This window comes from Lepidothrix coronata, unplaced genomic scaffold, assembly GCF_001604755.1.
Source record: "Lepidothrix coronata isolate B3197 unplaced genomic scaffold, Lepidothrix_coronata-1.0 Scaffold5, whole genome shotgun sequence".
NCBI classification, from domain to species: Eukaryota; Metazoa; Chordata; class Aves; order Passeriformes; family Pipridae; genus Lepidothrix; species Lepidothrix coronata.
This window is the reverse complement of record NW_016690185.1, coordinates 6,681,789-6,709,290: the sequence shown is the minus strand read 5'-3', so window position 1 is coordinate 6,709,290 and position 27,502 is coordinate 6,681,789. Positions and strand designations below refer to the sequence as shown.

The following is a 27,502-nucleotide window of genomic DNA, read 5'->3' as shown; positions in this document are numbered from 1 at the left end:
GCTCTGAGGAACCTGGTCTAGTGAAAGGTGTCACTGTCCACAGCAGGGGGGTTAGAACTAGATGATCTTTAAGGTTCCTTCCAACCCAGGCCATTCTATGATTCTCTGTTATGAAAACGTATATGGAAATGAGTAATTCAGGTATCATTGAACTTTTCCAGTCAAAACAGAATTTAAATTTGTTTATTTCATACCTTCTTGATGAAAACTATAGTCTTCACTTACAGCCGAAGGTACAAGTGAATTTCCTGAGTTATCCCTTTTTATGAGGTTCTTTGGACCTTGTTGACTATCCAAGAGAAAACTGTCCTAAAAATCATACTGGTTTGAAATTAATTGTGGTTTTTTCTATTCTTTTAGTTACAGTGACTGTGATTTACCACACCTTCCAAAATTCACCACAGCAATGGAATTTCCTTCCTTTAAATGTTTCTGAACTTGAAAAGGATGGTAGATGAGAGCAATCCTATTGAACTCAGTCTGAACTAACCTCATCCCATTCTAACAGCCTGCAGAAATAAGCGCTGGTACAGTGAATTAAAATAGCTTTCCATTTTTAGAGTTCCCATCCAGCAAAACATACCAGTATGCACTGAACATTAAACACATGTTTCAATACCTCCACAGCCATATAAGCATTTCAGAATGTGCTTGGTTTAAGTACTACTTAAATCAGACTGACAACAATTTGACTTAAGCATATGCTTAACTGCTGTGCTGGAATGGGATAACTAATGTGTTTAAGACTGGAATCGGGCTGCATGGGGAGTGAATATAACATGATACTATCATAGAGAATTTTGGATCTGCCCAAATAATAATAAGGTGTTTCCTTTTATTCACCAGCATTGTCAGAAACATTCCAGTTCACCACAGCATCTGGGCAAATGAATTGCTATAAAGCAGATGGTCCAGGGAGGGAACAGGTTACATACCTTCCATACTACTTCAAAAGCAGGGTAATGGTGAACCGAGGTCTTAACTCAGTCTCAAAATCTCAGTCCTGAGAGGACGACTCCATAGAGATGTGTTCTTTGAGAAAGTATAGAAAACAGTTAACTCAGTAAAACTGGTCAAAACTCAGCATGTTCATCCCACATAGAGTTCTATTTTGGCTACTAAATCTAGTTTTTGGTCCAAATGATAATTCCTGTGGGAATACAACTGAGAAACTTAATTATAATTTTGAAGAATTAGGACTTCTTTAATTTTTTATAAGGCTTAAACTAATTACTTGGCTACCCCATATTTTAAAGATCTAAGAGTCCTTTATAGAAAAATAGAGGGCAGAAGAGAGCTTTTAGGACTTTGAAACTCTATACCACTTAAATAGAAAATGTCTTCAAAAACAGCTCTTCCCATGTGTTCTCAGATCAACTGGGAACCCAGAAAGAAACTCACAGGTACAAAAAAGAATATTGCTACAGAACTTATTGCTTTCCGACAAACCAAAATATTTCATAGAAAAAGAAACTGTTGTAAGGCTTCCAGCAATCTCTAATCCTCAGGAGAAAACCTTTGTTACTCTCTTTAGCAGTGGCAGCTGTCCGAGAGGAGAAAAAGAAGTATCTGTTTGCAACGGGTTGAGATACAGTCACTAAAGTATAGAAGTAATTCAGGGAATAAAACCCTGGCAATATGCAGCCCCGAATTACATCATCTTTAACCTAAACCAAAAGTGTTTGCAATGAGTAAAGGAGAGACTGTTTCCACTTCTTATTCCTGAATGAAAAGTCACCATGGCCCTGTCTGTCACACCAAGCACTTGAACTCCTCTGCCTTCTCTGAAGAGAATTATGGTTAAGCCCAGCTGCCTGCACCAGCACCATAAATTCTGACAAGGTCATGCACATCAGTAAATACTGTTTCTCACAGTGTGAGTAGACAGAGAGTGCCTGAACTCTTTTACTCCAAAAGGCACTCTGCACAACAAAGAATTCAAGATAAAACAGTCTCATAAAATACAGTGAAATAGTAGAAACTCTGTCTAACAAGGCAAGTTTAAGGGGCAATGGGCACTTGATAATGTAATGTTAGCCTTCTGCTTTTAGCTACCCTGTACAGAAGGTATTCTGCTGTGTTTGCCCCACCATTTGCTCTACAGCACTGGCACTACTTCTGCCCTGGAAATATACTTTGAATTATATTACTGTTTTAAATCTAGCCTTCACCATGTCTCCTGCAGGGATTAATATGAGAATGTCACAGAAAGATCATCAACAACCTTTGCTCTCATGCTGGAAGCAAACACCTACATCAACTGCTGCTGGTAAGTGAACAAATACATTGCAAGGTCTACACGGCTTCAGGGTTGATAAAAGTTTATAGAGCCAGGGGTCGCAAGAAAATGTTTTACTACCATTGGATGGTAGTAAATCAGATGGAAACATTTACTTTTTTTTAGCTCCTGGAGAACTAGTCAAGAGCTTTGACTGGAGTGGTAGCGAAGCCATCTCCTGCTCCATCATCCCTTTCAGCAATAAAAATAGCTAGGCACCCGTCCACTGCTAAGGTAGCCCTGACAAAGGACACAGTCAGAGCTGGGCAGCGAGGTAGGAGAGCTGTCAGTGCACCATGGTCACCACAGAAGTGCAGGACTAACAGGACGCAAGGACTAACACAGGGAGATCAGCCAGCTATACAGGCAGAGCACCTCAGCACAGGGCTCAGGAGCACGGTGGCAGGTCAACATCACATTCAGTCAAACAAAAAGGGTGCAGTAAATGCCCTGACTCCAGTGTGGTTTCTAACCCTGAGTCATATTTGAAATCAGTGACCCGATCTCAAATCAGGTCAGATAGAAACCACCTCTGTGTCACTGCTGCAGCTGCCTCTGCCCTCCCTGTGCTCCTGGCTACCCCTCCACAGTCTCTGGCAGATTTGCAGCTGCCTGAAGGCAAACACACCTCCTGCTTGGGGATCCTCAGCAGTGTCACTACCAGTCACAGGGAGCAGCACCCCAAAACCAGCTCACAGTTTAATATCGCTCAAAGTGGAGTGCCTTTTTCCTCTGCTTACCACCATTAGCACTGAAAAGTGCACACCATTCCCTATTCAGCTCACAAATCATGCATCACCTTTCAGGACTTTTTCTGTTGATTGCAACTGAGTAGAGTGTGAAGATTAGACACCTTTTAATCTTTCACTAGTCATGATTACCATCAGTGGAGTAAAAAAGCAATTGTCTGGCAGCACAAGTGGCAGACTAATAAAAAGTTTTCAGAGCAGAAATTAGTCACACACCAAGTTAAGCTTCCACTTTTCAAGTCCACAGTGCCTCCCTTTGAAAACTGTAGAACTTAATGACTGTTTCCTGAAGGATTTTTTCATGGCCCTTTATGACAAAGGCTCACATTTCTCATTAATAACATTCCTACACACACAAAAAAAAAGTCAAACCTGAACATAATTCTTTTTGTCTTAAATATTTCAATATTTCTACTTATCTAGAAGACTTTAATTTGTATTTGAACAGATCATGAATGAAGAACAAATAATTTCCAGAAAACTGGAACATCTCACTAGTATTCATCTGCTACCTGCAACACTTTGAGCATTGGGAATGCTCCTATAGAGACACTTATGCAGCTCTGACAGTATGTGAGCAAAGATTATTTTGATTTAAGAATAAAAAAGGAATTCCTTTTCCCATTACATTCTCATCAGTAATACTAATAACACTAATGTCACAGCTCTGTTCAGACTGAAATTAGGCATATAATTTCAGATCATGGAATTTTGGTTAGTACCAACTCCTAGACCAGTTGCCATGGCACAGGTTTCTCTGTACATAAGTCCTTGCAGGTGTACCCCACATCTCTGTATGACCTTCATCACAAAAGTAGCTGTCGTGTGTGTCTTCAGTGCTCTTGATATGTACAGTTACTGAACTAAAACATCTCGAGCGTGCTTTCACATGTTCACTCCAAACTCTCTGACACAGCATGAGCATCACTGTCAGGACTGAAGAAAAATAAGTGTTTTGAACAGATGTGTATAGATACCAAAATCTGACTTACAAAGCTAACTTAACCCATTAGCAAAAGGTAACCACTGAGTAACAATGACATAGGTAATATTCAAGGAGGTGAAGTCTAGGTTAAAGTTTTAGGTATCTCATTGACATGCTCTGAGTTATCAGCTTCTTTCTCAGCCTTATGGGAGACATTATGTGAGTTAAACTCAAAATGCTTTTTGAAGCAAACAGACCTGAAGTGATGTGGATATGAAGTTTCTTTTTTATATATATTGATTTTATTTAAGTATTCACTAGAAGCGCCTTGCCCATTTAGATGGGCGCTTGTCACATTATAAACCTAGACAAACACAACAATCTCTAGTATAAAAAGAAAAATGGAGCTATTAATCTCAAAAGTAAATGTGACTAGATAATTTTTATCCAGCAGTCAAGAAACATGGGTAGTAGAGAATAAATATTTGAGGCAGAGACATCACCAGAGGAGAATGAACAACTTGACCTTAGATCTGGAAATGCGACATCATATAGTAGAAAAGTCTTAAAATTAAATTCACTTATAAATTCTCTCCTATTAATTCTGAATAATCCTTGTTCACACAGATTTAAGGGGGGAGATGACGTCATATCATTGGTGACATCCTTTCTCTGGTATCTGAAATTTGAAATAAAGGAAACTGAAAGGAAAAAGAAAATATAAAATAGCTAAATCATACACAGTATGGAAAAGGAACAGGAAACGAACAGGAAAGGCAAGACTATTTACAAGAGCATATAATGACAGAATAAGGCGGAATGTGTTCAAATTGAAAGAGAGTAGGTTTAGATCACGTATTAGGAGAAGATTCTTTACTGTGAGGGTAGTGAAGCACTGGAACAGGTTACCCAGGAAAGTTTTGAATTCCCAATCCCTGGAGGTATTCATGGTCAGGTTGGATGAGGTTCTGGTAGAGTTGAAGGTGTCTGTGCGGGAGGGTTGGAACTAGATGATCTTCAAGGTCCCCTTCCAACTCAAACCATTCTATGACTCTGCTCCAGTTTCTACGAGTACCAGTTTCTTTCTCTCCCAGCTACATATTACTTTTGGAGCATCTTGGAGTGTTCCTCAAAGAAAAAGATTAGTTAACAGGTTTTTTTTTTTTTTTACACTGAACGCATCTGGATAAACTTAGTAATAAGCGTATGTGAAAACTACAGCTTCATTTGCATAATATAAGCTCCATGCACCATACAAATGGGACTTGCAGTACTTTGTGAATTCTCCAACATTTTGAATGATTTAGTACAGTGACAGCACACTCTCTGTAAAAGCATCGGACTGACTTTCTATTTATACACAGGACTGAAGGACAACAGTAACCACATCAGACACAATGTCAAAAAAACACTAACTGAAAGTTATCTCTGACTTTTAGGATATATAATGATATCTATATACCTCCCAAAGCAAGTGTAACCACATACAACCACTCTTTAAATGATAAAAATATGTGGATATACTGCCATATGATCTCAGCACCTTGGAGCAAAGAGAAGCACAGAAGCTTTTGCCGTAGCCAGAGTGCTTCCTTCTTCTATGCTACTTCCCGTCTCCAAAATTTTGATAATATGATGGACTTATGAAGGACATCTACTCAATCTGTAAATCAAACTGGATGAATTAGGCAGCTGAGGATAGACTGCCACATGCCATCCCGGGTCAATTTTACAGTCCAACAGACAGGTTACATCTTTTTCATAGTTTTCTCAAGGTGTGATTTTCAGTGTATTCCTCTGGCTTTTAATTTCCATCTGCTCAGATCAGCTGCTTGTGTAACAGCAGGTCTATGAGGGAAGTCTCCAGTGTAAATACCTATATAATTGCCATTCCTAGCAGTTACTTTATGTAACTATTTATCTATCTGTCTATCTGATAAATCCACAAACATAAAGATAACAGTCAAAATAAAGGAAAAATTACTCCAATTAGAAAAAATTATAAGAAAAAAAGTATAGCAAAAAATAAATCATCAAATTCATAGCATGTTCTGCTTTATTAATTTCTATTTTTTTATGACATGAAACTCACTTAGCAGAACCACAATCTGTCTCTTTTCAAGGTGCAGTTTTACAGATCTAGAGTTGTCCAGTTCAGACCCTTGGCAATAAATCTGAGGCAAAAACTTCTTGTGTCTCCAGCAATGGTGGTGTGAGAAAGCAGACTGTCCATAAGTTCAAGCTGCAAGGATGGTTTGTTGAGTAACAACCAAACAACATCATAAATAACCCTTTTTCTATGTCCAACTATCAATGAAGAACATACTGGACCAAATTAATTTTTAGGAAGTCTAACTAGAGGCAAATATCTATACCATATATCTGACTATTTTTCCTATACCACAGATGCAGACGTATATTAACATAAGGATGACATAATGCAAGTGTGAAATAAAATCTCAAAATGCACCTCTGAATACGGCATTTGCAACTAGAAATGAGAGGGAAGACAGTTAAACCCAACAATTAAATAGTCTGGATATTTTTCTAAAACACAGATTCAGGTCGAATACTCTCAGTCATGTGGGCATTTATGTATCTAGATTGATGGGCTTTCAACATTCAAATTAGCCTTACTGTACAAGGTTTGTAGACATGGAAGAGCTGTAGGTCAAAAAAGAAATTATTATCCTTGGGATCTCTGGACAATAATCAAAAAAGCTCCTTTGCTCAGGAAGTTTATTCATGCTTATCCAGGAGCAGTCAACCTGATCTATGCTGAAAGGGTGAATTCAATGTTACTTGATATCAAACCATTATCTGAAGGCTCTGCAGATTTCCTGAAATGGATATTTCAAGAAGAGTACTGACTGTGCTATGCCTCTGTCAGCAGAGTATGTATATTTAATTTTATTTTCCAGCAATTGCTGGCAGATGTAACGATCATAGAGTGTCCCTACACTTCGCTGCAAGTCTGCTTTTCCAGGACCCACTCCAGTGCCTTTTGAAACTACTCAGAGAGGTCCTCTTGCAACCCATAGATGGCAAATCAGACCCTTGAAATGAAGCTAGCTGAACATTGTCTTTAGAGTTTGTTCTTCACCACAAAAGAAAAGAATTTTCCCAGGCATTTCTTCTTCCAAATGCTTTTACAGTGCATTCAATATCAACAGCTTGGACTCTCACCATTCATCAGGTGGAGAGATATTCCTTGAAGTGACTTTCCTAACTGTCCTACGTATGTTTTTGTGAAAAATCTATAGAGTGAGGTAATATGTTTCTGTCCTGGAATCACATTTCAAAGTTCAAGGAAACTCAACACAGCATTTAATAAAACAAACAGTTGCTTGTATCCATACTAGTATACTCTCTTATATGGTTCCGAATCATGGGTCGTCTACCGCCACCACCTGCGACTCCTAGAATGTTTTCATCAACGCTGTCTCCATACAATCCTAAATATCCACTGGTCAGATTATGTGACTAATACATCTGTTCTTGAACAAGCAGCAGTCAAAAGTATCGAGGCCATGTTGCTGAGAACACAGATGCGTTGGGCAGGACATGTCTCAAGGATGAAGGACCACCACCTCCCTAAGATCTTGCTTTATGGTGAACTTGCCACCGCCTGCCTCAAGATAGAAGCCCTGAAGAAAAGATACAAGGACTCCCTGAAACAACATCTCAGCCTTGGCCATATTGATCGACATAACTGGTCTACTCCAGTCTCAAATCGGGAGGCCTGGAGACACACCATCTATAACGCTGCTGATACTTTTGAGAAAGCACGCAGGATCACTCTTGAGGAGAAAAGACAATGCAGAAAGAATCGTGTCTTGCAGAATTTACCACCTAAGGAGTCTTTCTGCTGTGCCTTTTGCAATCGGACCTGTCTATCTCGCATTGGCCTTTTTAGCCACCAGTGCACTTGTAACAAATGTGGATAGAGCCTTCCTAAATCTTTGTTTGCGAAGCCTAGCCATGAATATGCAATGGGTATAAAAGTGAAATCAAAATAATTTTCATTAAAGCCCCTCCATTTATTACATAGAAAATTTACTTCAGGAATACTTGAATTCTACTGATCTTCATGTTGTTGTTGGAGTAGAAACTTTGGACATTCCAGGTAAGATGTACCAACGTAACCAATGTAATTAAGGACAGGTGAAGAGTCCTTTTGAAAGTAATATCTTCCCTTTCACTGGGAGTCTTGAAAATAAGAAACGTACATTTGTAGCATGAACATTATTTAAGGGGCTTTGTACAAGAATACCTCTGTGAAATCTATGGTCCATGTTATAGAGGAAGTAAAGCTGACTCTTACTGGCCTTAAAATATGCAAAATCTCTAGGAATTTGCACTGGAGATTCTCCTTACAGTCATCAATTTTTGACCCAATTGCCAGTTCTCCAGAAAGATTTCTTGATCTTCTGTTGAAAATCTCACCTTTGTGACAAGACTGACATTTAAATGTTCACCAAAAGAAAAGAGCAAGGACTCTTGTTTTCTGATGGACAGCGTTAGTTGTGAGGTCAGCTTTTCTGGTATTGTCTGCATTGCAAAGGAAAGATAAGTTCAGAAGAATCTTTTAGTACAGCAAGACCATGATCCATGCACATTATATTTCTGTTTGCATCTACTTTAGCAGTTTATTTTGAATCAGAAGCATACTTTCAAAGTGACCCTCCCAGCCATTCCCACTTACTTTGGCTCTCATCTCAGAGCAGTCTTTGCATGAAGTAGATATTGTCTGGATGAAATTAAACTGAAATACACATTTCAGGAGTGCAACTACTAACCGAGGACCTGACTAGAGTTGATGTAAAACCTGATGAAACACCATGCCGTGTATGTCAACTGGACTCCACAGATCCACCCCTACTGAGCTGTGGAGACAGGGTAATTCTTGGTACAAATCTGGTGACAGCCAGTCTGTAGGTCAGGAGCTTAGGAAGGCTACCTCTCAGACACGAGGTGATTCCCCTTCTCCCTTAAAGTACTTTGCTACTGTTAACATACAGGACCAAATTTTCAGGACCTGTATTACACACCATCTGCCTAGATTACACTATTGAGTTACTGCATCAAATATCTTCTTGCTTGTCATCTTCAGTTACTCCCAAAACTCAGATCATGGCCTACTCTGGGGTCTCCTGGATGGACTGTATAGATGGTACAGGTAGCACAGTGCTACTTTGACAGATTTTGCTACAACTCAGAACATGCACTGAATGGCAGCTTTCTAGATTCTGCTTATCTTTTTGATAATCTTTCTTCTGTTAGAGAGGAGCAACATCATAAATTTTATTAAATGTGATTGCAAATGGAAGGATAATTCATTCTTCATACACTGAATGGGGGAGCAAGAGATTTGTGTAGGCACCAAGAAAAAGCAACCATCAACTAAAACATTTTCCTTCTAAGAAAATTGTACTTTCAAAGTGTTAAGAGTAATGGAGAAGAAACAAGTGTATATACTATCCAGATGATAAAGAGAAGAGCAGAGGCTGGCAGAAGAAAACTATGATTTTTTTTTTTTTTTAATGTTTATTTTCAACTGCAATTAAACATTTATCATAAGTTTACTTATTTATCTGTATTGGACTCACCTATACTTCTATAACTCTAGGTGGGCAGTAGCAGCTAGGCAGTATCACTTAGAAGTTTAGTCCTGTAATAACAGGGTTTCTTTTAGGTTCACTTGTAATTGTACAGGGATATTCTAAAACCTTACCAATTTTTATGCTATTATTGGACAGGAGATAAGAAAACATTTTTTTTCTTTCTGTCTTTCCTAGTAGGACAGAGACAATCAATGTGTTATAATGTATGAAACACAGGTCTGGCCTTACTCACATGCTCACTCATGTGAAATATCTACTAATCTAATGCTAATCACTCCCTCAGATATTTAATCACAAAACTACAGAGCACTTCTAGTGCCTCTCTGGAAGATGAAGTTATTCTTTGCCTATGATTACACCTCCTTTTATACATACAATTCAGGCATAAGAAAATATTAATTTTCTTCATGAAAATCTGAAAGTGTACACAGTTTATCAGATAAATAAATCCTTTCCCTGTTTACCATTCTCCTCCCAAACTAAAGTGCATACATACAACTCCACTATTACAGAGGGTACATCCAACAACTTTTAACAGTATCTCTGCAATGTCTGAGGTTCTATGAATCTCCTCTGAAGGTCAGAAACTGAGGCAAGTTTCCAAGACTTTCTGCAACTGCTTCAGCTTTACTGTAGAAAACTTCGGCCCAGAGGTCATAATTATTAATCTGCCTGCCTGGGTTTACCAGGAAGTGGTAAGTGCCTCATAGCAAGAGAGGAGAGGAGAATGTACTAAACAGCAAATACTATGGTCTGGTAGAAGTCTAATATTTTCTAAACTCCAGTCCCAATGGCTACCAGTTAAAGGATCTTTTGTAGCTTTATTTAGCTCTTATTTTACACATGATCTGCTGATACTCTTGTTCCCTGGTGACACCAGCCAGATATTTTATTGTCCGCAGTTCACCAATAGCAAGTTGACCCACTGGCTCTGACCTTCTCCCTCCCCATGCACACATTTTCAAACACTTCTTTACTGCTGAGGTATTTATTAAAAACTTTTAAATATTTTTGTTTGTTTGTTTTATATCAGGACAGAATTTTGTGGAACATCATTCCTTCCCTCACATGCAAGCAGCTTCTTCAATGTCTTTATACACTTAAATGGACACATCATCTTTTAATTTTCACATCATCTTTTTGTAGAAAAGCCACTACACAGTTCGTGCTTCATAAATAAACTAGGTGAAAAATGTCCCTAGGCATTTGAAAGTGAGGTGAAAAAATTAATTCCTACCCATTCTGATTAACTTGTTTTGCAAAGCATTTTTAGCAGATATCCCCTCTGGAAAAATTTCTTAATTGCTTCCTGAAGGCAGAATGCCTGTGACTAACTCTTGATATTATTAGGGAAATATTTTGCTGTAATTTTTGGTGTTGTGCATACCAAAAGAGTATGTATTACTTAGAGAGAAACAAATCTCCATGTTCTTATGCATAATTTCCCAAAGTTTAATAATTAAGATGGAAAGAAGCAGTCAATTATCAATTAGCTACATTTTCATAATGTTCTTAAATAACAAAAACTTGCATTCTGGCACATGTCAAAAAAACCCCAACTATGTAGACCTTCTATCCCCAGAAGAATGAGAGATGTTATGTTCCAGCAAATTCAGTTTTCATAGAAGCATGAGGAGATATATGTATGTCTAAATATATATATATATTTGCCTTTATATATGTATAGAAAGGGGGTAACTTAAAGACAGTTTAAAAATCCTGTGTGGAAGGATGTCACATATTCCATGCTTAGGGAAAAAATGCCCCACCAACTAAAAGGAACTGCAAAATGCCAAGAGATTTCTCAGTACAGAGAGCAAAGAGTGAAGTATCAATAACAGGATTTGTCTTTCATAATTCTCTAGCACCTGACCTGCTTACTGGTCCTAACAAATGGCAAAGTCAACTCAAGAAAACAGACATCATCAGGTTTCTGTGAACTACTGGGCATATTACCTCTGCAGGTAGGAGCTAAACAGCAAAACTCTACACTTCACTGATCAGCTTCACAAGTAAGAATGAACTGTACCGGAGTTTACAGTAATTTTTTTTCTCTTTCTGCTTTAGAAACAGTCTATGTATTTTTTCCATCCATACAAGAACAAAATGGTAAATTATAACAACATTAACAAAACAAAAAAAAAACCAAACAAAAAATTATCTTGGGATTTCTAATGTCAACAGTGTCTCCAGTCATGTATGTAGACAGTATCTAGATAGAAGGATATGCTGTGGTCTAGTGGTTCTTTAAACTGTGATGAACTAAACCCACTGGATATAACCATATATATGTCAGGTGCAGTAAAACACTGTACTAATCATCAAATCATAGAATCCTAAGAATGGTTTGGGTTGGAAGGCACCTCAGAGATCATTTAGTTCTAATCTTCTATACCATGGACAGGGATATCTTTCACTAGACCAGGTTGCTCAGAGATGTATTACCTTGTATTGCACCTATATGGGTTTTTTGCAAACGTTTAAAACAATGGCAACAAGTATGTGCTGGGTGTGCCCAGATGGCCAAGAAGACTAAAGGCGTCCTGGCCTGTATCAGAAACAGCACAGCCAGAAGGACCAGGGAAGTTTCTCCCTCTGTACTCGACACTGGTGAGGACATACCTTGAGTACTGCAAACAGTTCTGGGCCCCTTAATTCAGGAATGACATTGAGGTGCTGTAGCATGTCCAGAGAAGGGCAGCAAAGCTGGAGCACAAGTCTTATGAGGAGCGTCTGAGGGAGCTGGGGTTGTTTAGCCTGGGCAAGAGGTGGCTCAGGAGTGACCTCGTTACTGTCTACAACTACCTGAAAGGGTGTTGTAGCCAGGTGGAGCTACAACTATGCAGTATGCTGTATGTCTTTTCTCCCAGGCAACTAGCAACAGGATGAGAGGACATAGTCTCAAGCTGCACCAGGCTTTAGCTCAACATAAACCTTGGACATTAGGAAGAATTTCTTCCCAGAAGTATTTTTAGACATTGGACTTGACTGGCCAGGGAAGTGGTGGAGTCCTTGGAGGTGTTTAAAGAAAAACTGGACGTGGCACTTAGTGACATGGTGTAGTTGACATGGTGGTGTTCAGTCAAAGGTTGGACTCAATGATCTCAGAGGTCTTTTCCAAACTAATTGATTCTGTGATTCTGTATTCTGGCCTCCCTCACACTCATAATGACCTATGCAGATTACAGGATGTTGTCACTCTTAAGGAAAAAACAGAGATCTCCATCCGTGAAGATATATCATTAAATGTGGTTTAAAGAGGTAACTGGTATGTCATGGGAAGACAGATCATCGTTTATGATTTATCAAAATGCAGAGAATACATGTACTCACTATCCCTCTTCTGCTCTAGTCCTTTCCACTTGATAAAACATTTTAATCCTCACCCTGCTGACTTTCATGTCCCACCACCTACTGTCAGATGAAAACCACACCAGAAAAGAAGTGGATGGCCTGTGCTAGACACAAAGCAGAAAGTCATCACACAAGGGAAAAACGCATACGTCTTTGTGACAACTGGTGATAATGACAAAGATTAATTGGAGAGAAAGCTGATTCAGTTGGGCTCGAGGGCTTTGTTCAGTGAGACAAGAGGCTTTCAACTCTTGGGATTTAGCTCACTGCAGAACTTTTGTAGAGAGATTTTACAGATCTTTTTTTTTTGGTTAGCCAACCACACTGTACCCATCAGTTTCATAGTCACAAGTGCTGCTCTAAAGACAGGGTGTGGGGTAAGCATCCCACTCTTACTCTGTTTCAGCCGGGGGTTCAGCCAAAGGTTTAGGGTTCAGCAAAAACAGCCAGTTATAAAGTAGTTGAATGTGGAATTATATGCCTTATAATATAAGATCATCATTAGAAAAAACATCCAAGCTAGATAATTCATATTGCAGAAAGGTGCTAACAACTCAACATTTTGTATCGGGTGTACATGTCAAGGTGTTGACTGGGGAGGGGAGTGCTGCAGGGCTGGCCTCTGTGAGAAGATATCAGGAACTGCCCCCACAATGGACAGAGCCAGTTCCAGCTAGCTCCAAACTGGACCTGCCACTGGCCAAGATGAGCCCATCTGGGATGCTGGTGGCACCTCTGTGATAACATGTTTAAGAAAGGGCAAAAGAACACTGCACTGAGACTCAGACAGGAGTGAGAATACATCAGAGAAAAAGCTCTGCAGACACCAAGGTCAGTAAAGAAGGAGGGGTAGAAGGTGCTCCATGTGCCAGAGCAGGGATTCTCATGCAGCCCTTGCAGAAGGCAACGATGACTTGGGTTGTTCCCCTGCACCCCGCAGAGAATCATGCTAAAGGAGATCTCTGCACTGCAGTGCATGGAGGACCCTGCATCAGAGCAGGTGTCCTGAAAGAAGTTGTAGACCATGGAGAGCCCATGCTGGAGTAGGCTCCTGGCAGGAACTCTGGCCCCTGGGGCAGTCACACTGGAGCAGTTTTTTCCTGAAGGATGGTACCTTGTGGAAAGAACTCACACTGGAGCAGTTCTTGAAGAACTTCAGCCAGTGGGAAGGACCCGTACTGGAGCAGTTTGTGAAGGACTGTATCCCATGGGAGCAACCCCCACTGGAGTAGTGGAATAATGTGATAAGGAAGGAGCAGCAGAGACGTTTTATGGACTGACCACATCATTTCTCATTCCCCTGACCTGCTGGTGGGTGGAGATGAAAGAAGAATCAGGAGTGAAGTTGAACCTGTGAAGAAGGGGAAAGAGAGGGAGAGGTGCTTTTAAGTGTTTTTTTGTTTTTGTTTCTGTTTCTCACTATCTTACTTGTCAAGAGATTAAATAATCTTCCCCAAGACAAGTCTCTTTTGCCTGTAATTGTCATTGGCGAGCAATTTACCTGTCCTTGTCTTTACCCTTGAGCCTTTTCATATTGTTTCCTATACCTGTCCTGCTGAAGAGGGGGAGTGAGAGAGCAGCTGTGTGGGTACCTGGCAGTCAGCAAAGATTTAAACACTGCACATTGTTAATGTGGCTTCTGAGGGACTGTAGTACTAACACTCTTACTGAGAGTGACTACACTGCTTATATCTGTTGCAGATAGAGCTCACTACAATCATAATCCTGTCATTAGCCAAGGTAATATGACTAATGGACCATAACTGCAAAGAAGCAACTGTTTATATATTTTTTTCCACGGGGCAAATTAGGAGATACATCCTTTCAATCATTTTGTTAATAAATAAAACAGAGACAAGGTCTCATTTGGCACAGATCAAGGATACTTAATATTTTTACTTCTGTAAATTAGCACTCATCAGTGCTCCCTCCCCTTGCTTTTCATTTTATTGCAGAGAGATTTCTGTAGCAACTAGGTCAGGTGCCCAGCTTAGTATTCAAAGCTGTAACATCACAATGGATTCTTTTTGTAAGTGAAACAAACAATAAAGGGCACTTTTTGTTTGGAGCCCCTTAGATTTGGTGATAATAGAGCTCTACAAAAAGATCTCTGGCAGCAAGGCATGTAAAAGTCCACCCTTTTTCTCATGTGGTTAACAACTGGTTATGGACAGGAACATGAAGGCCTGGAAGCAACTCTCTTCTAGAATTTGTCCAACACAAAAAGCAGTACCACCTCAAATACATTTCTGGAGGTAAACAGAAAACCTGACACTAGTCCACCATAACCCCTTTCAACTTGGCAGTGCTCTCTTGTCACTGCTTATTTTTTTGAAAAGTGGGCTAATATAGTTGGAGAGCAAAGCAAGTATTATTTATATTTCAGCAGTGTGTTTGATCCGAAACATTTAGAGATGTGGAGGATAAGCAAGGTGAAAGGAGCTAAGCATTTTTCACTTTTAAGCACAAACTTAGACTACAAGAGACAGCTGGTTTTATGGGATTTATGGTCATAAAAGTTAATTTCTGAATACAAAATTGTCATGGTTTAACCCCAGCTGGTAAGTAAGTACCATACAGCTCCTTGTTCACACATTCCCCCAGCCCCCTCCAGTGAGATGGGGAATAGAACTGGAAAAAAGTAGAACATGTGGGTTGAGATAAGAACAGCTTGATAATTGAAACAAAGAAAATACAATATAATAAAACTAGTGATAACATTGACAATTATAATGGTGATAATAATAATAGTAATACTAATATAGTAATGAAAAGCAAAAAGAAAGAGAGGAATAAAACCTCAGAGAAACAAGTGATCCACAATCAAGTTGTTCACCATGCACTGACCAATGCCCAGCCCATCCCCAAGCAGCAATAGGCCTCTGCTGGCCTACATTCCCCAGTTTACATACTGAGCATGATGTTCTGTTGTAATGGAATATCCTTTTGCCCAGTTCAGGTCAGCTGTCGTGGCCATGCTCCCTCCCAGCTTCTTGTGCATCTGCTTACTGGTAGAGCTTGGGAAAAGTCCTTGATGCAAGGTAAGCGCTACTTGGCAACAACTAAAATTTTGGTGTGTTATCAACATTATTCTCATACTAAATCAAAAACACCACATTATACCAGCAGCTAGGAAGAAAATTAGTTCTACCCCAGCTGAAACCAAGACATTTCTAACATGAGTTTCATATGGCAATGGAAACAATGAGCAAACTGATTCAAATGAGCTCACTCTCTCCTATGCTACTCCTATGCAATGCAATAACACCATATCAAAATCCAGAAAACTGCCATCTTATTCTCTTAAGCAGTCCAGCTTGCATCATATGAAGCCCCATCATCCTAGAGCACCTCCTTCCAGCACTAGCAAGGCAAAAAACAAAGCAAGAACTCTAGTTTTCCACAGATTTCCCTCTCATATTCCTCATCTTTTGAAGAACTCCATGTTCTATTTGCTTGTTTTTGCACCACTCGCCTCCTATCTGAAAATAACATTTCATATTATTTAGGTAAAGAATATAAAAAACTCAACCAAAGGGATTCTCTACTTGATTTCAAGGAGTATGTGTTATATAATAATAAAACAGCCTAAAATATTGCTGAGTAAATGGATAATTGAACAGTGTTTTGTTATACAGAGAACTTTCATTCTACTTAGCTGGACAATTTGCAGTACCCAAAGCTCGAGATTAAATGTCCCATTTCTGAAAATATTACAATCAGATGTGAGTCCTTGTACCTGGATTTCTATAAAAAAATTTCAGAACTAAAAGTATCATAAAATATTAGTAACAGTTTAAAACACTGTGTGTGCAATCATGATTCTGTGGGAAACTGAACTAATTAAACATGGCATCATTCCAGTGCCTAATTAAAGTGAAATATTAAATTCATCTTTCATTTTAAGAAAATGAGAAAGTGAAATAAGTTTAATGAACAAGAAGAATTCTAAGAAATGCAAACATCTACAAAATTGGTGTAACCTCTGTTAAGAACATGAAGTGAGAGAGCCCACTTCTAGCATATGATGTAATCTCACTCTACTTCTTCTTCTCTTTGCCTTCCACCCCCCTTCTTTTTGTTCCTTATCCTTTGCCACCTATGCAGACTTGAAATTCTCTTGCTTTTCGACTCTTCTTATCTGGCTGAATTTTCCCCTCATAATATATCCCTCACATGCCTTTTCTTTTCCATTTTCCCTTACCCTTTCTTTTACAGCATAAATATAAACATATTCCATTCATCAGTAAAAAATTGATTCCTGATAGTCCTTACTAGATTCAGTTGTCATTGTGATGAACATGCCACCATCAAATTGATGTCTTTAGTTCCTCCACAGTTTTACTGATTACGTGTTCCCCTCCACATGTTAAAATTGATCTGTCTTAAACAATGCCACACAGGAAACCTACTAAAATATTGTATTCCTCCCACAGTCTCCTTCCTTGATATCCCACCCTGTGATTGATGTACATCTGTCTGGTACAACTAATTGTGTCAGATGAGAGGACAGTCAAGCCACTTCTTACCAGCTGTATTCCAAGGATAATCCTTATATTGGGTCATGTGAAAGAGGCATATCTAGACTGATTGCAGAAAAAATATACATATATATAATTTCTCATGAAAAGACCAGTAAAGTCCATAGGGGGTTAAAGCACTGGCACCAAACAAAGTGAATGGAAACTAGAAGAAATGGTAAATTTAGTAAAAGATGTGTGACAGATTGCACCATTCCTTTAAAACTAGAGGGAGACTTCATAAGCATAAAGCAAGGAAGGTGCCAGAGGTGGGGTCTTCCTTGAACTACTAAAGGTCCTTGATCATTACTACGGATAGCAGTAGCTCTTTCTGGAGCTCTTTAGCATTGCCACTGAAAAGGAAATGGAAGTGACAAAAGAAGATCAAACAGGGTGGAGAGAGAGAAGACATGGAAATGGCATTTAAGATAATAGAAATTATGCAAAGGAAGTATGATAAGATAAGAACAAAATATCATATCATATCATGGCTAGGCTTCGCAAATGAAGATTTTGGAAAGGCTCTATCCACATTTGTTACAAGTGCGTTGGTGGCTAAAAAGGCCAATTCAAGATAGGCACGTCCGGTTGCAAAAGGCACAGCAGAAAGACTCCTTAGGTGGTAAATTCTGCAAGGCACGATTCTTTCTGCTTTGCCTTTTCTCCTTGTAAGTGATCCTGCATACGTTCTCAAAAGCAACAGCAGCGTTATAGATAGTGTGTCTCCAGACATCCCGATTTGAGGCCAGAGTAGACCAGTTATGTTGATCAATATGGCCAAGGCTGAGATGTTGTTTCAGAGAGTCCTTGTATCTTTTCCTGGGGGCTCCTCTCTTGCGGCAGCCGGTGGCAAGTTCACCATAAAGCACGATCTTAGGGGGGCGGTGGTCCTTCATCCTTGAGACATGCCCTGCCCAGTGCAGCTGTGTTCTCAGCAACATGGCCTCTATACTTGTGACTGCTGCTTGTTCTAGAACAGATGTATTAGTCACATAATCTGACCAGTGGATATTTAGGATTGTATGAAGGCAGCGTTGATGGAAGCATTCTAGGAGACGCAGGTGGTGGCGGTAGACGACCCATGATTCAGATCCATATAAGAGAGTAGACAGCACTATGGCTCTGTAAACACTGGTCTTTGTACTTTTCTTCAAGTGTTTATTTCACCAAACTCTTTCATGAAGCTTTCCGAAGGCACTATATGCCTTTGCTAACCTGTTGTCGATCTCCCCGTCAATCTTACCATCTGAGGAGATGAGGCTACCTAGGTAATTAAACTGCTGGACTGATTTGAGCTCTGATTCACCAATGGTGATATGGGGATGATGGAAGACTTCCTGAGGTGCCGGTTGATATAGAACCTCTGTCTTCTTTAAGCTGACTTCCAGCCCAAAGAGCTCCGCAGCGTCTGCAAAGCAGGATGTTAAATGCTGCAGAGTTGCTTCTGTGTAGGCGACAAGGGCAGCGTCATCAGCATAAAGCAGCTCCCAGACAAGATGGTTTAAGGTCTTAGTGTGGGCCTTCGGTCACCTTAGGTTGAAAAGGTTTCCATCAGTACGGTATCAAATGTAGGTACCATCCTGATCCTTGAGGTCTACTGTGGCACTTTGGAGCATCATGCTGAAAAAGACTGTGAATAGGGTCGGTGCAAGAACGCAGCCTTGTTTCTCACCATTCTTTATTAGAACGGGCTCAGAAAGTGCATTGCCATATCTGACTTGGCCATGTTGATCCTCATGGAGTGAGATGATCATTTTAAGGAACTTGAGAGGACATCCTAAACATTCCAAAATCTGCCATAGATCTTTTCTGCTCACAGTATCGAAAGCCTTGGTGAGATCAACAAAGGTTACATAGAGACCTTTGTTCTGTTCCCTACACTTCTCTTGCAGTTGTCTGAAAATAAATACCATGTCTGTGGTACTCCTGTTGGCTCTGAAACCACATTGGCTTTCAGGTAGAATTCCTTCTGCTGTAGCAGGTATTAGTCTGTTCAAGAGTATTCTTACCAGGATTTTGCCAGCAATGGAGAGCAGAGTAATACCACAGTAATTTGAGCAGTCTGATTTAGCTCCTTTCTTCCTTATACAAAGTGATAATGACTGCATCACGAAGGTCTGATGGTAGTTTGCCTAGTTCCCAACAGTACACCACAAACTCATGAAATTTAGCATGGAGCACATGGCCCCCATGTTTCCAGACTTCAGGTGGAATTCCATCAACCCCAGCTGCCTTGCCGATTTTCACCTGCTGCATGGTCTTGAGGGTTTCTCCTAAAGTGGGGGCAGTATCCAATTCATACTTCACTGGTTGTTGTGTGATGGACTGAATAGCTGAGTCTTGGACTACACGGTTGGTACTGAAAAGAGTCTGAAATTGTTCAGACCATCAATTCAGAATGGAGGTTTTATCTGTCAGAAGCGTTTGACCATCAGCGCTGAGTAGAGGGCTTTGGACTTGGTATGTAGGCCCGTATGCTGTTTTCAGGGCCTGATAGAATCCTCTGTGTTCACCTGTATCTGCGCATAATTGATTTTTTTCAGCTAGATTGATCCACCATTTGTTCTGTATGTCACGAAGTTTCTGTTGGAGCTTGCTGCAAGCAAGATGAAAGGCTGTTTTTCTTACATGACAGGATAGCAGTGCAAGGTGTGCTTGGTGAGCAGTTCTCTTCTTCCTCAACAATTCCTGGATCTCTTGATTGTTTTCATCAAACCAGTCCTTGTTCTTCTTGAAGGAGAACCCTAAGGATTCTTCAGTGGACTGCAGAATGTTGTTTTTAATATGGTGCCAAAGTGTTTCAGGAGGGGTATTTGTGGAATCTATGGAGTGGTTTTCGAGCCTAGTTTGAAGATTTGCCTGGAATCTGTCTCTCATTGTGGCTGATTGGAGATTGTTAACTTGGAGTCTCCTCCTTGGGATACTGCCCCTTTTAGGTTTGAATTTAAGTTTGAAGTTAAGTTTACAGCGCACAAGGTGATGATCTGTTTGGCATTCTGCACTGGGCATCACGCGTGTGTGGTGGACATCGTGGACATGTCTCCGTCGCACCAAGACATAATCAATGAGGTGCCAGTGCTTAGATCTGGGATGCATCCAGGTTGTTTTCAGACTATTTTTCTGCTGAAAGACAGTGTTAGTGATGGTGAGCTGTTGCTCCGCACAGAATTCTAGCAGAAGTCGACCATTATCATTGCAGTTTCCAACACCACGCTTGCCTAAAATTCCTTTCCAGGCTTCAAAATTCTTTCCTATTCTGGCATTGAAATCACCAAGAATAATGATCTTATCATTTGCAGGCACCTTTTGGGTAAGGCGGTGCAGATCGGTGTAAAATTTATCTATTTCAGCAGGGTCAGCTTGGAGAGTTGGGGCATATATACTAAAGAGGACAACGTGTTGCTTGTTGTGTAGTGGGAGGCGTAGGGAGATAATGTGGTCAGAATGACCTGTCGGCAGATTTTCAAGTTTAGGAACAGTAGAGTTTTTAATCATGAAACCAAATCCTGAGAGACGCTTTTCGGTTCTGGGTTTACCTGACCAAAAGAGTGTGTAACCGGTACCATGTTCTCTGAGGCTGCCTTCCTCGTGAAGGCGAACTTCACTGAAAGCAGCAATGTCAATGTTGAGACGTGACAGTTCATGGGCAATTACGGCAGAACGACACTCAGAATGTCCACTATCCACAGAATCAAGCATGGTTCTGATGTTCCAGCACGCTAGAGTTAATTTGGGTACACCTTTGGAGGCAGGTGCATGCCTTTGTCTTTTGATCTTTGTGTGACCGCATTAGTAGAAGATGCCCATAGGCCGTGGCTAACCAACCGGGTGAAGGTGGAGATGAACTTTTTTTAGGCCACCTTTTCTAGGCCCCTCTCCGAGTGGAGCAAACAGTGCTATCCTTGAAAAGGCTGCTTGGACATTCAGGGTGCTGCCCCAAGAGAATGTCATCTCCGATCAGTCTCTGATGACCAATATCCTGAACCACCTGCATGTGGGGTTGGGTCTGCAGCTTCCAGTGCACCTTTCACCTGCCGTTTCTACCCTTGCCTGTCGCTACAGGGCTTTTTGAATGTGGGTAAGGCCTTCGAGCCCATGCAATGGATTTTTTACTTGAGACACAGTATGCACAGAACTGAGCCCACCCTTTAATCCTAAAGGTTCATCTGCCAGGGCTGAGCAAGCTTGGACGGTGGCAGCAAGGTCCTCAGGACGTAGGTTTAGTTAGAGTGACCTTCTCTTAGATGGATGGCCTTACAGGGCTAAGCGAGCTCCATCTGCCTGAGTTTGGGATTAGAGTTGTCCTTCTCCTAGGATGACTACCAGAAGGCTAACGAACTCATCCTGCCCAAGGATGTATTGTATCTGGCCCTACGATTTTGACCTGTCTGGCATGGGCGACGCTACTGAAGGCATGTACCATCGCCAGCATAGCTCGCAACCACATGGGGGTACACAGGCTTCATTCCTGTTAAAATGATTAGGGTGTCTTTCACTTCCTACTTTTCTGCCACCTATCTATATTCAATCCCAAGGAAATACCCAGGAACAACCCTTTGTCCTGACCACCCTTTCAGGATGTAACAAATCTACCCAGAACACACTGAGCCTGGGCAGTAGCCACAGGTGAGTCAAAAATAAACAAACAAACAAACCAGCCCCCGTACCCACCTGGGGCTCGAGTACCTCTCAAGGCCCTAGGCTGGCCAAGACCCCCAACCCACCAGAAGAAACTATTATTCACCCTGACCTTATCCTCCTCCGACTGTGTTACCTCATATCTTCCTGTACATCGCTTACCTGTGACAATTCATGCAGGGTTGCCCCTCCCTCTCTCCCACCAGTCTGAGGACCCCCATGGCCCGCCCGGCACCCTTCCCCTCCCCCAGACTGGACCAGCAAACCTCTGTATGCTCCGAGGCTTCCCCTCTCCTCTCCCACGAGGGCGCAAAGCCACGTCGGCGAAACTCCCCCTCTCCTTTCCCCTGCTGGGGGTAGCCCTGCACCGCGCGGAGGTTCCGGTGGGACCGGGACCCCGCACCCGTGCAGGAAGAACAAAATAGTTTAATTTTAAAAACTATAAAAGTTCTATCAAAAGTTCATTTTAAAATGTACTTTCATTCTTGTTCATCCTGTAACAATAAGAAGATGGTAATGGATAAATGTCAGGGATTTCAATTCATTTATTTATTGTTTCTTGTCTGCTCTTACATCTTCTTGACAAAGAGGTATTATTGTTGTGACAGCAGGAGATCAAGAGTAAAGCAACATGCACAAAGACATCATCGCTTAAGGCCATTTCTTTTTAGTGTAGTACTTCAGTATTTATTGACCTTGCTCAGTAAATCTTTGTCGATGTAAACCAAAAAATTATTAGTCCATGCCATAAAAATGCCTATGTTAGCTGTAAAGTTGGAAACAGAGGACAACTCTGAATTTGACATTTTTTTCCTGAGAAAATACAGTAGCCATTAAAGGCAAGACTGAACTGCCATGCATGACAGAGAGGAAAATCTGGGAGTGACTCAGATGTTCACATCTTTTGAACAAAAAAGTGAGCACAATTTCTTTAGCTAGGAAGTTGAAAGAATGTAACTGGCCACAATGTAAAAAGTTCTGCTCTACCTTTCAAAAGTAGATTTTTTTGACTATTCTTCATCCAAAAAATTTCGTGATCTTTATATTTCCTTTTTGGAAACAAGGCTGATAAATTTTATTCCTGTATGCTCTTATAAATAATTTGGTTTTGTTCATTGGAGTGTACACACATACTTTTCTTTAAAGAACTGATAGAGAGATTTCCCCTTTTTCCAACTTTCCAGTAAACATTTAACATATGCTAAATGTTCAAAAAATATGTTAAATAATGTGTTCTTTGAACATCTTGTTTTCAACTACAAACACCAAAATCTTCACCTTGTGGGTTAAATTGTTGAAAATGCTTGCAGAGGTAGTCGACAAACAAAATGTTTAGAATTTAAAGGTAAGTGCCAAATAACATTTGTTACCATCTTTTATTGAGAAATGATGGACAATGTAACAGCTTGACTATGAGATTAGATGTACAGGTGACTCCATCTCCATTTTTCTCCTGCATTGCATAGCAGTTAAGACATTTTACACATTCCTATTAGAGTATTTCAAGCAATTGTACAACAATATAAGTAATATCTGTAATATATAATATATATTATATATATTATATATAATATAATATATATCTGTTGCTTAAGAAATGAGCAATTACTAGCAGTTTTTCTTCATGTGTTGTACTGTATTGTTAATGTGGAAAATGATGTAATGTTTAGTTTCAGTAACCTAGCAATGAACAAGATGATTTCAACACTTGTGCCTCTTTTCTATATGTGGATATCAAAGCTTGATGGCAGTGAATGAATTGTGGAACACAAAGGAATGTAAAGTAACACAAAGGCCCTTTTCACTCCTGCTCAAGCCAGTCTGGATACTGGAAACGTTACATTAAGTGGAAGAAGGAGGGAAAAGTTGCTATTGTATCTAAGAAGCCAGGACAAACATCCTGTTTATTTGCACAGGTTTATTCCAGTAGCTGCTGAATTTCAACGTGCTTGATCTACTATCCCTTTTGTCTATGTGGCAAAATGAACATGATTCCTGCTTTGGTCAGTGAAAACACAGTCCTGCTAACCAGCAACCCTTCTGAACTCATGAGAAAAAAGGCAAGATTTATCCCACAAAATTAATTCTGTTTTGTAGCAAATAAACTTTATGATTACCTTCCACGGAGGACAATTCCATCAGGAATGAAAACAATTACTAGTTTGTTTTCTATCAGGAACCTGCTTATGTTTGTCCTCCTGATGAGGGTATCAATTGGTGATGGGTTCCTTTTACCTACCATCTGTTACTTCAGTCATCTATGAGCACAGCAGCTTTTCATAGGGAAGAGTGTTTACAGGTTACAGAACAGTCCATAAATTTACCCATGAATTGCTGTTTATTTCTTTTCTTACATTTGAATATGAACTCCTTTAACTCCTGTTAAAGTGTCAAAAGAAATCACAAAAGTATTCTAGGGCTGTGTCCACATTACCACGAGAGCACTAATGGCATTAGAAATGCATGGCACCAGATAGGAAAAATATACATGAGAACTGTTCTACCCTAAGAGCTTGACTATCTCTAGATATGATTTACTGTGCTGGCATATCAGATTGAATATGTTTCATTTAACAGTCAGCCAAGTTTGTCATTCGGTTCAAATAAAAGCAGTGTCTACTGATACACCTAAGCTTTCAAACTTTTCTCACCAAACATGGAAGGTTTCATGTGTTTGTTGCACTTTGTGAAAAGCATTTTGGAAGTATCATATAACAATTTAAAAACAATATTATTTAAGATGAAAAGTGAACTCAGCTCAAGAAAAGTTATCCTGGTCCCTTATGCATCTACATTAAGCTATAATCTTTGATTATGTGATTATAACTTATTTTTCTTCATAGAATCACTACCTAATTCTGTACACAAGGTAATTATGGGCTGGCTGGATAACTATCAAACAAGGTATCTTTGCAACTCTGGAATGTCTTAATTTGACACCTACTTAAATTTTTTGTAAATCTTTTCAAACTTAGATAAACTTCATTATTCTTTTTTTGACTGGAAGATTTCAGGAATGCTGCAGCTGTATGACAGAAGTTTGGCAATGAAGTGTGGAGGAAGACCTTTGTGGTTCCACAGGATTCACACAGCCTATTACTAACAGTCACTGCTGAACTAATTAATGTGGGCACAAAGTTCTGGTAAAAATAAAGGAGAATAATCACAGCCAGTGTCGAAAAGAACAGAATTCCCTTTCTCTTGATGAAGATGAGCATCACATTATTATGAAACCAGTTGAGATAAAGGGTAGTATTGTTTAATTCCACTCAAGCTGTTGAAGAAGCTTATAATGGAAAATTTCTCAAGAGTCTTTCCTCTTGTTGGCCTACAGACAGTGTGTTGATTTTTCTTCTTAATCTCTAATAAAAATATGGCATTTAAGAAGTTCCGGATCTCTTTTGAATGAGATTCCAGTGTAAACAGAATTTTTGACAATATGCCTATATCCTGTACATAGCTATCAAAAGCTGGAGGCCGTGGAAAAGAAGCAGTTCCTACGACAGTCATTCAGAAACACAGAAAATCAGTACAGAAGCAGAAATTTCTCAAATTGTGAGCAAACTGAGGCAATCCTGTAACAGACAGAGTTAGGGCAGTTACCTTGGACACTATAGTTTACAGGAGAAACGCTCTTTCCAGTACCTCATTCACTGGAGTTTTCTCAGCAGCTGTTTTTTTATATGTTTTTCACACTTCTTTACACAGAAGACTTCAATTCGCAGAGGGTTTGCTTTCATTTCCTACCAGGGAAATTAGATAACCTCCATACTGAATTCTAACTGAGTTTGACACATGAAATTACAGGCCTGAACTTGCATTATATGATTGGAAAATACCAAACCTACTAATATTTGAAGGGAAGGACATGGGAAATGGTCATTAATGTAACTTCATAAAGAGCATAAATGATTTAGAAATTAAAAAGTAAACACAAAGGACAAGGAAGAAGCAAGATATAATGAAATACATGTTCATCTAAGTTACGGCATGCCAGATCAGCCTGATATCTGTAATAACAATCTTTTTTTGGAGTTGATGAAGTTTAGAAAGAGTTCATAAACTGGATTTTATTAAGCTATTTAGCTATGGGCTAATTTGAGAAATTATTTAATTAAGAGTAGTGGAATTTTCAAAAGGGTTGTAAAACAAATAATAAACTGATAAGTGGGTGGATAGGTCTTCTTAGACATTAAGACCTTGGAAATGAAAGAGAGAGGTAACTCATGGAGTTTTTTAGGTATCACTGAAGGAATTGCTTTAATTTTCTATTTTCATGGGTTGGAACAAAAAGTAGGAGGGTGTTGCTGGTGGTGGAAAGTTAATAGATCCAGTTGATGAAAAGGACAGGAAGAAATGGCTGAAGCATTGCAAACACCAGAATTCAATAGCGCAAAATGCAAGTCACGTCCTTCAGGACTTAAGGCAAGACCTTCTGCTAGTGTACATGAGTTTATAAGCTGGAAATGACCAAGAAAAGGAAAGACTGCTGCACTGACTAATTGTAGAGTGAATACCAGCAACACTACAAGACATTTTTTTATAAGATATCATTTTTCATGGAAGAGATTTTCTGTTTTCTGGAAGCTCTAATAACAGTGTGGAATTTACATGAGGACTCAGGACTTCGCATGAAATATCACGCTCTCAAAAGATAGGCTATGTAGAGTCTGAGAAGTACTGCTTTGAAGTATTCCATTATGACAAAGTTCCAGTGTGATCCGTGACAGGATGTTGGTATCTTTGCCTTTTTTTTTTTTTATCCTTTTGCAAAGCTTCCTGACTTACAGTTTCACAGTGAGCCTATCACTTCAGCAGAGCAAACCACAAGGTACAAGACACTCGTAAAAAACATCTCTAGTGCTAGATGCAAAGCCTTCTGAAGTAAATTGAAAGATTCACATTAACTTCCGTGTGCTTTAGTTACAAAACGTAAAATCTAAAGGTCATTTTAATACATATTTTCTGAAGATAATTAGGTGTTTTGATGGAAATTTAAGAGAGAAAAAGCTGTGAGGGACAAAGACAGTATTTAGGTAGCTGTAATGCAGGCATCCTGATAATCTAACCATGCAGCAAATTACTGAGCTAGATACACTAGCCAGTGCTAGTCCAAAAGATTACTCAGTCTCTGGGTAAAATTCATTAACCTTTAAGTACCACTGAACTAAATCCTTCTTTACAAGAGACTACTTCACTGTGACAGCTTTAAGCTGTTTACAGTCCTAAGAGGGGGGAAGAGAGAGAGAACTGAAAGCCTAATATGCCTCTCTCTACTGATAAAATATATGCCATATGTTTATTAACTTGCAAATTCTGACAATAAAAAAAAGTGGAGGTCATTACAAGGTGTTTTTGTACTTTTGCTATATTTTTCTACCCTACAACAGTCTTCTTGCAAACAAAAAATGGGT

General features: G+C 39.7%; 1 long non-coding RNA gene across 1 annotated transcript; it reads left to right on the top strand.

The window, feature by feature from the left end:
* Nucleotides 1-376: 376 nt before the first annotated feature.
* Nucleotides 377-11,541, top strand: LOC108503545. Its single transcript, XR_001876859.1, has 3 exons — nucleotides 377-527; nucleotides 2,186-2,269; nucleotides 11,442-11,541. It is a non-coding gene; the product is annotated as an uncharacterized LOC108503545 (long non-coding RNA).
* Nucleotides 11,542-27,502: the final 15,961 nt, after the last annotated feature.